The following is an 11,183-nucleotide window of genomic DNA, read 5'->3' as shown; positions in this document are numbered from 1 at the left end:
GGCAAAAGGGCCTTTAATCTAGTGGTTAGAGCACCTAAGTAGCATCCAGCAGGCCTGGGTTCGACTCCCCGTGGGAGTAAATTCAAATAGGTCTGCACTAAAAAATAAAAAAATAGGTTGGGTTTCCCTGCTGACTTCGGTCAAAAAAGCTATAGTCTTCTAGCAAGGTGCCTAGAACTGGATGCTCATGATGTGTTTACTTAAACTAAAATGTTGTACTTGTGTGGGAACCAGAAGTCACCTTTGCTTTGGTGGTGGTTTCGGTCAGGGCCACGCCGCTCAGGCCGCCGCGGCTAGCCACGCCTCATAGGCCCGCCGCGCCGGCTGCTGTTCAGGGCAGCTGCCTAGGCCTGCTCAGCGCACCCTACCTCTAGCTCGCCGCTGGATCTCATGTTGCGCCACTCGCCCGCCGTGCCCCAGCATGCCGACCAACCTCCCTCGCGCTCCTGATGCGCTAGCGCTGCTGGTTTCTTGATCCCTTTTTTTTATTTGAAACATGTCAGGTGTAACCGAGAAGGAAACAAAGAGGACTCTGTGTATTTTGGATAGGGGTACTATGATCTTTTTTGCTTTTTTTCTAACATTTTTTCTAGGCTATGATTTATCTTCACCTCACAGTGTTGAGATGCAGGGGCTTTTTTAACCCTAGAATACCCGTGGAGCTCCTCCAGAGAACCACCGGCCACGTCTCCTCAAAAGTTTTGAACCATTTGATTTGCTATCCTGTGGTTCACAAATGTTGCAGCTGCTTCAGTTGATTCTGTGAAGAATTAGCTCCTCCTGTGATTTTCTATGCTTCTTTGGGTTTACTTCCTGCTTATGCCTGATTGTTACAGCTTCTGCTGCGTAGCTGCCCAGTCAAATATATGTGTTTGCCTTCCTCGCTTCTTCTTCCCAACGCATGTCCTTCCTAGGACTTCTCGTCTCCTTCCCTCTTCTTATCTCCAGCACTATGTCGACCGCCGCATCCGTCCCTGCCTCCACCCTCACCCTCGCCCTCAGCGAGCACCGTCCTTGTTCCCCATCGAGTTCGCCGCTGCTGCCAACCGCGACGCCCTCTCTGGTCCTGGGTCGGCATGAACCCGACCTAGGGTTTCGTCCCTTCATTGGGTGGCAGCGCCGGCACCGGTGGCCCCTGCCTTCTCCCCCACCCCACACGGCATGGCCCCGTGGCATGGCTCCTCGCTCTGGACGACGCGGGTGGCACGGGTTTCGTGCGGTGGCGCGACGTGGGCGGAGACCGCCGTTGGCCATGGCCGCCTCCCTACGCTTGAGGTCCGACACATAGCCGGCGCGGCTCTGTTCTCGTGGATCCATACACTCGCTGGTTTACTCTTCCTCTCTTTCTCTTGCACCCTCCCTCCCCCTCTCTCTCCTGATGTGGGATATGCATGGACGCATGCTCGATTTTGCTGTAGATGTGGTGTTCCCATTCTGTTCTCCCACCAATCTAAATATGGTTATTTTTAGATTTTGTTGTTATCCCCTAGAATACCTGTGTAACTCCTCCAAAGAACCCTTGGCCATGTCTCCTCAAATGTTTTCAACACTTTGATTTTCTATCCTCTGGTTCATAAATGTTGCAGCTGGTTCAGCAGATTCTGTCACCAAATACCTCCCCCTGTGATTTCATATGCTTCTTTGGGTTTACTTTCTGCATATGCCTGATTTTTATAGCTTTCACAATTTCACTGTAAGTCCTGAACTCTGAGCACATGAGCATGTCACTAATATTGGTTTCACACCATGTGCACTGTAGTATGATGTTTTGGGGTTCATGTTTGCATTTGAGCCATGTGCGGTGATGAGTATGGTTTACATCTACAATTGAGGGAATGGGCTATTGCTATGATGATTGCACCATATATTTTGTTCCTTTGTGTTCTAGGTAATGATCATTGTGTACCTTTCCACAGGTTACATCTCTATGTTTTTTATATGCCTGAGGCAATGCTCATGACCTATGATCAGTCTTCCTCTTACATCTTTTTTCTATGTCGACAACTTAGGCAATCACCATGGCCAGTGTTGTGCTATTTTTGCCAACTCTTCCTACCTGTCCCATGATAGCTAAGGCAATAGTCAATTGGTTGTCTCTATTTTCTTCCAATCATTCCTTCCTGATCTATTTTGTTTAGTTTGAACGCATCAATGATAGATAATACTGATTGTCTATTTTGTCATATACTATGCGACTAGAATTTAGTATTGATTATGAGATTTGAGGTTGTGTTGCCATTGTGTGTGATAGTTTCTTCATTTGCTTATTTGTTACCTGTGAGCATTGCCTGTGATGCTATATTGTCGCTTCTGAGCACATGCCCTATCCCAATGATTACATTGGCATACACTTTGGTTGTGTGCAGTCACTTTCGGTTTACCTATTTCCTTGATTTTTTGGGTATGAATCTTGTGTTTCGTTGTGGTATACTTGCTTTTATCTCGATCCAGTTAATGTTTCTGTTTGTATTTTTTAGAAGACTGAAAAATTTTATGCCTCAATTAGTCAATTATGGTATTTTAAGGTTGTTTAGGTGCTTGCTAGCAAAGGGAAACAAAAATTCATCTAGCCTTGCCATTTTCTTAATTAGTTCCTCCTTTCTTTAAGGCTTCTTTATTTTAGCGACGGCAACAACAAATTAACACCTTTGGACTTTGGCAAGCAAATTGGTCACTGAAGTGCTTCTTCTACTTTTACTGACACATAAATAAGTTCCCAGTACATTTTCCATCAAGACAAGCTTAGAGTTTTACCATATCAAAGTTACTTCAGTATTGAGTAGAGTTGTCAGACCCATTTTATGTACAGATTCGAAGCAGACAATACATTGGGTTATCAACTCATATGTCGCTGAATCAGGGTATCTATAATATGAATCCAAATTTATAGGTGTTTAGCTCTACAATAGCATGGCCATAATTTGATTTATACTACCAAACATTTGTGCCGCGTGTCAGCCGATTCGTGAGATTTGATGCTTTCGAATTGCCTTTGACAAATACAGCTATATGTTGAATTAAAATGAAATGAAATTCATGTTCATTAGTTCTATTGTGCAATAGGCTCTAATTGTCTAAAGGAAACCTTAGTACTAAGAAACAATTTATTTATTTCTGGCATGCTAATTCATAGCTGTGGTTTTTACCTGGTCAAGAGTTATGTACTACATTATGTTTTAACAGTTCAGAAAAAAGTGTGGTTCTTTTAATTTTTTTTGATCTAGCAAAACTAAGTCGGCTAATCCAATACCCATTTGTTTTACTCCACCTCCATTATGCATGCTTTTGACTTACAATATATACCTTCAACTATTAGAATGTTTATTAGTGCTTGATGTTGGTTTCCTTGCTTGGTCCTTCCAAGATTTATATAACCATGGAAAGTTCCTTTTCCCTGCTATTAACCGGCCTCGGCATCATCTCTTACATACTACTACTTTTATGCTTGCTCCTATATAACTTACTGCTTGCATCTTTACTTACCAGTGAGTTCCTGGTTGCTGTAGCAATCTGAGTTAATATGGTGTAGGGACACAAATAGACCTGAGCACCAGTGCAGCGCCCAAGCAATTACTTGGAGTAGCTACGTGGTAAGTGTCTTATTCGATTTGATGCACATCAAGATCAGTTTGGTTGATTCGATGCTTACCGTAAAAAAAATCTTTCCAAAAATATGCTTCCTGCTTATTTCTCATATTTTTATAGTCAATGTTGTCATATATGCTGATAAGATTCTTAGGTGCTTATTTGATAGCATCATAGCAACTCTTTTGGATTTTTGTACGGTACCCTATAATTGTTGTGCTGCAAACTTTCTGTGCCACACTATACAAAGTGATTTGTTTTCTGTTTTCCAAGTAACTAAATAATTCAAGGTTAAATACGCATGCATATTCAGACCAGGAAAGAACATAGCTTGCTGATCATTTCAAGTAATTTTGATTCTTAATATTTTCTCATCCAAATACCTCCAGACCTAGCTGATACATATTGATATTGTTCCCTGAGTGAGTTCACATGTATTATATAGATCAATTTGCAGTTTAGCACTGTGCCATTGCACTTGATATCAGCTTCAATGTGTTTCATGGTCTACAGCTCTACTATTTGTCAGTATGCACGATAATGGTTCCTCTCTTCTGTGACATCTTTTTTAAAAAAAAAGTTAGAACATTTTAATAGTTTCCTATTCTTGGATTTGATCATGGTAACTTATAGTTGAGTTCCTGCACCTATGTGATCTATCTATGGTCTTGTTGGATGAAATATAAATATTATGTATTTTAGAACGTTGTGTTGTTTGTTACCATGATCTAGGGGACTACATACGACTCATCTTTGGTCCCTCATTTCCTACAGTTTCCATTACATGGTTTTTCCCTTAAACCAAACTCATTTCTTTTTCCCATTTTTAGAAACCCTTCTATTTTCATCTGTTATTTTTATGGCCCAATTGTTCCTTTGTATTTCATAATATATATAGTTGTTGCAGATTAAAAAGTTCAACTATGCAAGGAATAGGGAATCTGCCTTCCTCGATGGTAATCACAAAATAAATAGAAAATCTTTTCCCCAGGTCATGTACTTTCCAAACCACTTCCTTAGTCTGAAAAGCTTCCATGACCACCGTTCAAAATATTTGTGCACACCAGTCAATCAAAAGTTAAATAATGAAACCACATAGTGGTTGTTTTTTAGTATTCTAATTTGATTATTCGTAAGTTAGCTGGACCAACGTATTATATATTCTAATATATACCATTGATAAATTTGCGAGAAACTATGTAATCAGAGGCAAATTAATGAGTGTCCTTGTTATTATTATTCTGATATACTGATGTAATTATGCATTTACAGGTGCCCTCTCAAAAATGTAGGGATCGCTTCATGTATATATATGTATTATTTTCTATTTATTTATCATGCTTCATCAATTCCCTGAGGTCAACATATTGCAACTTCCTCTTAGGGCTGGCAGTACACTTAGTGCTACTAATGGTGCCTAACTAAATGGTGATATTTTGTATGTGTTACCAACTTGAATTTTTTGTAAAGGGCACTATTCTCAGTGCATGTCATTGTGCCTAACTAAAGGAGATCAAATGATGCCATTTTGGGTTCATTTCTCAAGGTACTCTTCTTTGCTACATTATTACTGTTTTTTTATTGTACTGAATTCTTATATAATTTCAGAATATAGCCTGCTGATTTTCAAAGGCAAAAATTTATAGTGTATACATTTCTATGATTTTCCGATGATATGGCCGGATGCGAGAATCAAGATTTTTTGAGCTTCCTAGCCGAGAACTCCCCTTTCTTCTTTGTCTTTTCTTTCTTTCACTTTCTCTTGAAGGACAACAAGAGGGAGTGCTCCCTCCTCGCCCTGATGGTGGTTGTCTACCCTTTGTATTGAGGCCTAGATTTCAGGCTAGCCAAAGGAAATTTTGAAGAGAACTATCAGGTTTTTCTGGCTGTGGATGTTATGCTAAGAAGCAAACATGCTTCTGTTTGTTTGCACTCTTCCCTCATGAAGAAATGCAGGTAACTGTTTTTTTCATGTGTATGTTTGATTGCAGGAAAGTGATAAAGTTTACATGCTCCTCAAAATATTGAAGTCTGTGTGGACGATACAAACAAATTATACTATTTAATTTATTTCAATGCCTCCTATTGACTTATCTTCAGTTTTCTACTTTATTTATTGTCCTATATACTAAAACAGAAGGGCATTGTCTCATGCTTATTTTTACTTTCCGCATACTTATATGATTTACGAATGATTTTGATGCCACCTTCCAGGTTCCTAATTATAGCTGACCTCTAATTTGTGCCACTTACAATACACTCCCGTGGCTTAAAGAATGAAAGAAGCTGCCCATCCTTCATAGGTAAGTGCCAAATGTGCTTTGATTGTTTTTAGCTCACATAGATATAAATAGGTCATGCTTTATTGGTATTAAAGGTTATTAATTACTTCATGTAAAAAAGGGTCTGATTTCTAACTATTTTCTTTTATTCTTTTGTACTCGAGGTTTTTGGGTTAATGAGACATCCTCCCATGTGCTCATGCTTGATGGATTCAGGTGCAACCTATGTGTCGCTAAGAAGAATGTAAAGGTAAAAACATGCAACTTTAGTTACAAAATTATCTATGTGTATAGAAACTTAGTTGGAAACCCAAGTTGTGTGCCTTCTGGGTAATGGAATACGACATACCTGCAAGCGGCAGTCACCCTCTGTTGTGCTATGTTACTTCCTCCTCTCAAGTGTTCCAGTAGTCTTTCATTGATGTATTATCAAATTTCTTGTATCTAAATAAAAATATTGGCTCTAGCTATATTGTGTTATAGTTGGATTTCTTGATAATTCTAGGTAGGTTCCTGCTATCTTTTTCTTATTTAACTTAGTTCATCAGTACGATACTGTCTTAGCCTTCCATGCTTTGCAGCAGGATAAAATAGTCCATAAACTAAATGGTTGCATTTTTTGGTACATGTACTGTCCAATGCCAAATCCTTTTGCCCCTAACCATGAGCACATGGATTGGTTTTGACTAAATCCTCACGTATCATAACATTAACTGAAATGGCAATCTCAATATTCTACAACACGTTGTGGTAATAAGTCGTGCTCCTTTTGTGTTGGTCTTCAGCTTCCAACTTTTACAAGAACATATGTATGTCTAATTGAGGGTATTTATTGAGTATTTACACATCGAACTATAGCAGAACAACATACTGTCCTAACATAGACTCATCGATCGATATTTCAGGCGACGACGAACAAGGATGGAATCAGACTGAAGCATGAACATTGGGTGATAGTGATGCCTATAGCATAGGCAACCAAACTCCTAAACCCACGACTCTCTTCCGTGTAAAATATTTCGAACGCACAATGTAAAATGTCTGAACACCACATCTGATGGAAATTAGCACCCAACTATACAAACATGTTGTGTAATGTAGCGATCTAGCACCTTATGATGCTTTGATATGTTCAACCAGACTCAACGTATATCAAACCTAATGACTACTTGTAGTCTTTTGTATATATAACCATATTGTCTACATTATTCTTCAATACCACCGTGGCTCACTCCATGATTGCTTGTGCTCGCGCGCAAATGCGCGCGCCATCCACTAGTGGAAAAATAATGGCAAACATATAAAGTTAAAAAAGTTAGGGATAAACATGCAGTTAGAATTGAAAACACGAGCAGTAACGTAATTATCTCAAAAATGAAAGGATGAGAAAAATGATCAGAAATTTTGCCTCTTCACTCTTAGACTAGCAAAAATACCCGTGTGTTGTAATGGGAGTATGAGACACATGCTTTCTTGTACAATCACTTATAGCACCTGTAGCTTGATATTTATTTAACAACACGTCACATTTTTAATTTTGATATATTTTTTCTCTGGGTGCAAAACACAAATTGTAAATATATATTATATTCAATTTTCATACTATTATTTGTTTTATTCCAAAAAATACTATTATGTGGTCACATTTAAATATTGAGTTCTGTGACTTTCTTTAATTATCCTTTAAAATGTGTTATTCAAGAAGAGTTAGTTGTCGATATGGCGTGGTCATCGGCGAGTGCACAGGCGACGGCGTAGGAGAACTTGGCTGTGGAGGCGCGAAGTCCGCGACGCGGGCTCTCCGAGCGGCCTCGAGACGCGACCCCGTCTGTGTTCTCTGTTTTCTTGGAATCAATTCTTTCTTTGATTTCCTCTTCAATCTTGATTTTTTGGTGATTGTTGCGGTGGTCCGCAGAAGAATTATTGATTTTATAAGCTATTCGGATTTGGATCAACGTGATGGTTTTGATTCAGTCTCGGTTTGGTCTCCCTTGTACCTTGCTTGTCAGTTTGGGTTGGAAAATCCTCACTAAAGATTTGGTGCCCATTCGGGAACGAAAGAAATTCAAGTTGATTTTCGGAGTAGGGATGGTTAGAGATGTAAAGGCCAGATGAAAAGATCAAAGTAAAAAAGAGTTAGAAATTTTGTTTCTTTATTATTAGGAATAGATAAATATAAATATAAATAATTGATAACAGATATAGATAGAAAAGTCAAGAACTGAAATGATACATATCTATTTATGTTCTGCTCTTTCTATAAAATTTCAAAGCTAATTTTTTGTGATGACTATGACATCCACAATATACGCTAATGTTGACAATAATATGACAATACCCTATTAAGCTTGTAGCAAATTTAGAATACAATCTTGATGAATTTTCCCTCGATGCAAAATACACAAAACTATTTATTTGTAGGTATATCAGTATTTTAGTTTCATACTATCCATGAGTTAGTATAGTTAATTTTTTAGTTTTATGTCTTCCTTTGTTGACCCATAAAAAGTTGTAATTTTAATCTCTAATAATTATGACTGTAAGGTGTATAGTTACCAGTGTATCAAAGACTGTCCTTCTGATGATTATGACGTGAAGCATCTCTCGATTTCTACATGGTAGATTTAATCCTTTTTTTTTTGCGATGATATGATAACTCTAGTCAAGGATTGCTTTTGGAGAGATATTTATTATAGTGTACTAAAATGAATAACAAACCGCTCCAGACTTCAGTTTACGATTTGATCACTTAGACCATTTGCTGAACTAGATTATAATAACAATATAAGTTTTATTGTCAACTAAACTGCATTAATAATTTGGTGTTGAAAATATATTTTGTAGGTCCAATGGCTCATAATATTATATTTATTATTTATTTTTATATATGTTAATTCGGCTGCCAAAGTACTTTGTATTAGCTAGTCAAAATACAACCGGCAGAAAGGAACAATGGTGCTTCCCTAGAAAAGAAAAGGAACAGGCAGGGATGGTAGCCCCAAGACATGATGTGCAAGAGTCTTGGACATGACCGCCGATGGGGTCTCAAATCAATCTATACGTGATCAGGAAAGGTTTCGCTACAGTTGACCGCTCATAATACAGAAACCATCATATATATATATATATAAGCTATTTTGTAGCCAGCTACAGAGTAATAGTTATATATATATATATATATATATATATATATATATATATATATATATTGTAGTGTCATCTAAGCATGTTGTTGATGTGGCAAGATAATTATTGAAGAGATAAAGCAAAAATCATAGAAATCGGATTTAAATTAGAAGCTATGTCTACACGAGATCCAAGACATGAGGTGATATGATTGGTTGAGAATAGAGAGAAGGAATCAGATTGGATTAAAAAATATTTTGTAGGACCAAAGTATCAGCAGAGCGGCGAGCATTGGTCTCAAGGCCTTGTTTACTTCCAATTTTTTTATAAAATAGGAATAGTAGCACCTTCGATTGTATTTAACAAATATTATCCAATCGTGGATTAACTAGGCTAAAAAATTTTGTCTCGCAAATTACAGATAAACTATACAATTAGTTATTTCTTTTATCTATATTTAGTGCTTCATACATGTGCTGCAAGATTCGATGTGACGAGAAATTTAAAAATTTTTGCAAAATATTTTGAAAACTAAACGAGCCCTTGAATAATTTTTCATTGTAGCAGCATTAGCCTGTGTGGTTGCATGCATCCTGTTGCAGATATGGTCTAGACGATGGTCCACTAGCATTTCTACATACGCCTTGTTTAGTTCGCGTCGAAAAACAAAAAATTTTCAAAATTGCCTGTCACATTGAATCTTGCGGCATATATGCATGAAGCATTAAATATAGACAAAAACAAAAACTAATCACACAGTTTGACTGTAAATCGCGAGACGAATCTTTTAACTCTAGTTAGTCTATAATTGCACAATATTTACCACAAACAAACGAAAGTGCTACAGTAGCGAAATCTAAATTTTTTCACATCTAAACAAGGCCATAGTCCAGATGACCAATATCGACTAAATATAATAGATAACGAGAGATTCTACTAACAAATAAACACCAAAATGAGTCCATAAGAGCATCTCCAAAGGCTTTGGCAAATTGACTTGGCATTTCTTGCTATTTGCAAACTCCCATAACAAAATGCAAAGGATAAAAATAGGTCATCTCCAAGGGAATTGGCATTTGGACTTGGCAAAGGATAAAAATAGAAGGTCTCTAGACGCGTGCGCTTTCCTCGCGCATGACTTTGTTCGCGTGATCGGGTTTGCAAAGTCGTCCACAGCTTGACATTTTTGCCAAGTTTGGTCCCTCATTTGCCAAGTTGACTAAATTGCAAACTCCAAATGCAAAACCGTTGGATACCTCTTTTGGAGCTTTTTGGCAAATTACTCAAATGCAAACCTCAAATGCAAAACCCTTGGAGATGCTCTAAGATCATATAAACAATTTCAAGCTAGACACCATAGAACATGATTTTACTAAACATTTGAAACTAGTTTCATAATTTTTTGAGCCAAAAGAAAGTTTAGATGAATTTTCTAAGATTAAACCAGAGTTAGGATTTTTAATTGCATTATTTTTCCATATTACATATTTAGGTAATTTTTTGAAAGAATTATTTTTATGTTTCTTTGGATATTAAAATTTCAAGTCTCATTACCTCTTTGATCTTTCACCTTAGTCTGATTTATTCTCTTAATGTGACGCCATATTAGCAAAACCACACGAGCCACCAAAACAAACGGTTTTAAAAGTTCACGTCTGATTTTTTAAATTGACGGGTAAAAAAAAACTGGTTGTGTAGTTCAGGGAGGAAAACCGAATATCCACGATTGCTGAGGGAAGAAAATTAGACTTTTTCCATACCAATATGGACAAATGGACAAGGCCGGCCTTGAGGTTGACACAGGCACGTCTGAAACACGATGCATGTCACACTATTTTTTTTTTCATTGCACTTTGTCAAGAGTAAGCCTTGCAGGAAATTGTGTCTAGGAACTCACCACCACCCTTGATCATTACCTTAGCATGACAAAAAAGGTTATTAGTAGGTTAGGACACCAAGGTGACCGTGCAACTTTAACATTGACTGATACTGTTTGTTGCTAGCACCATTGCCCATCGGGTTGGATGCGCGGTGCTTGACAAAATACTTCTCTCGTTAATGTTGCCAAAATTGTGCTACCTCTAGGCAACATTACTGGTACTTCAACATTTTGCCGCTAGCACCACTTCAACGTCATCGCATTTTGCGCCTGCACCATTCTGTTGGATGCATGGCACTTGCTCTTTGCCA

The 11,183-nt window shown here is 37.8% G+C and overlaps 1 long non-coding RNA gene across 10 annotated transcripts; it reads left to right on the top strand.

The window, feature by feature from the left end:
- LOC110436936 lies at window positions 879-7,103 on the top strand. Of its 10 annotated transcripts, XR_002454918.1 has the most exons (5): window positions 880-3,590; window positions 4,493-4,541; window positions 4,858-5,888; window positions 6,032-6,117; window positions 6,773-7,103. It is a non-coding gene; the product is annotated as an uncharacterized LOC110436936 (long non-coding RNA). The 10 variants fall into 10 exon arrangements; XR_002454915.1 differs by having other exon boundaries at window positions 879-1,275; window positions 1,760-5,888; XR_002454914.1 differs by having other exon boundaries at window positions 879-1,327; window positions 1,760-5,888.

Source organism: Sorghum bicolor, chromosome 1 (assembly GCF_000003195.3).
Source record: "Sorghum bicolor cultivar BTx623 chromosome 1, Sorghum_bicolor_NCBIv3, whole genome shotgun sequence".
NCBI lineage: Eukaryota > Viridiplantae > Streptophyta > Magnoliopsida > Poales > Poaceae > Sorghum > Sorghum bicolor.
The sequence above is the reverse complement of the archived record's forward strand: the minus strand, read 5'-3'. Positions and strand labels throughout refer to the sequence as shown.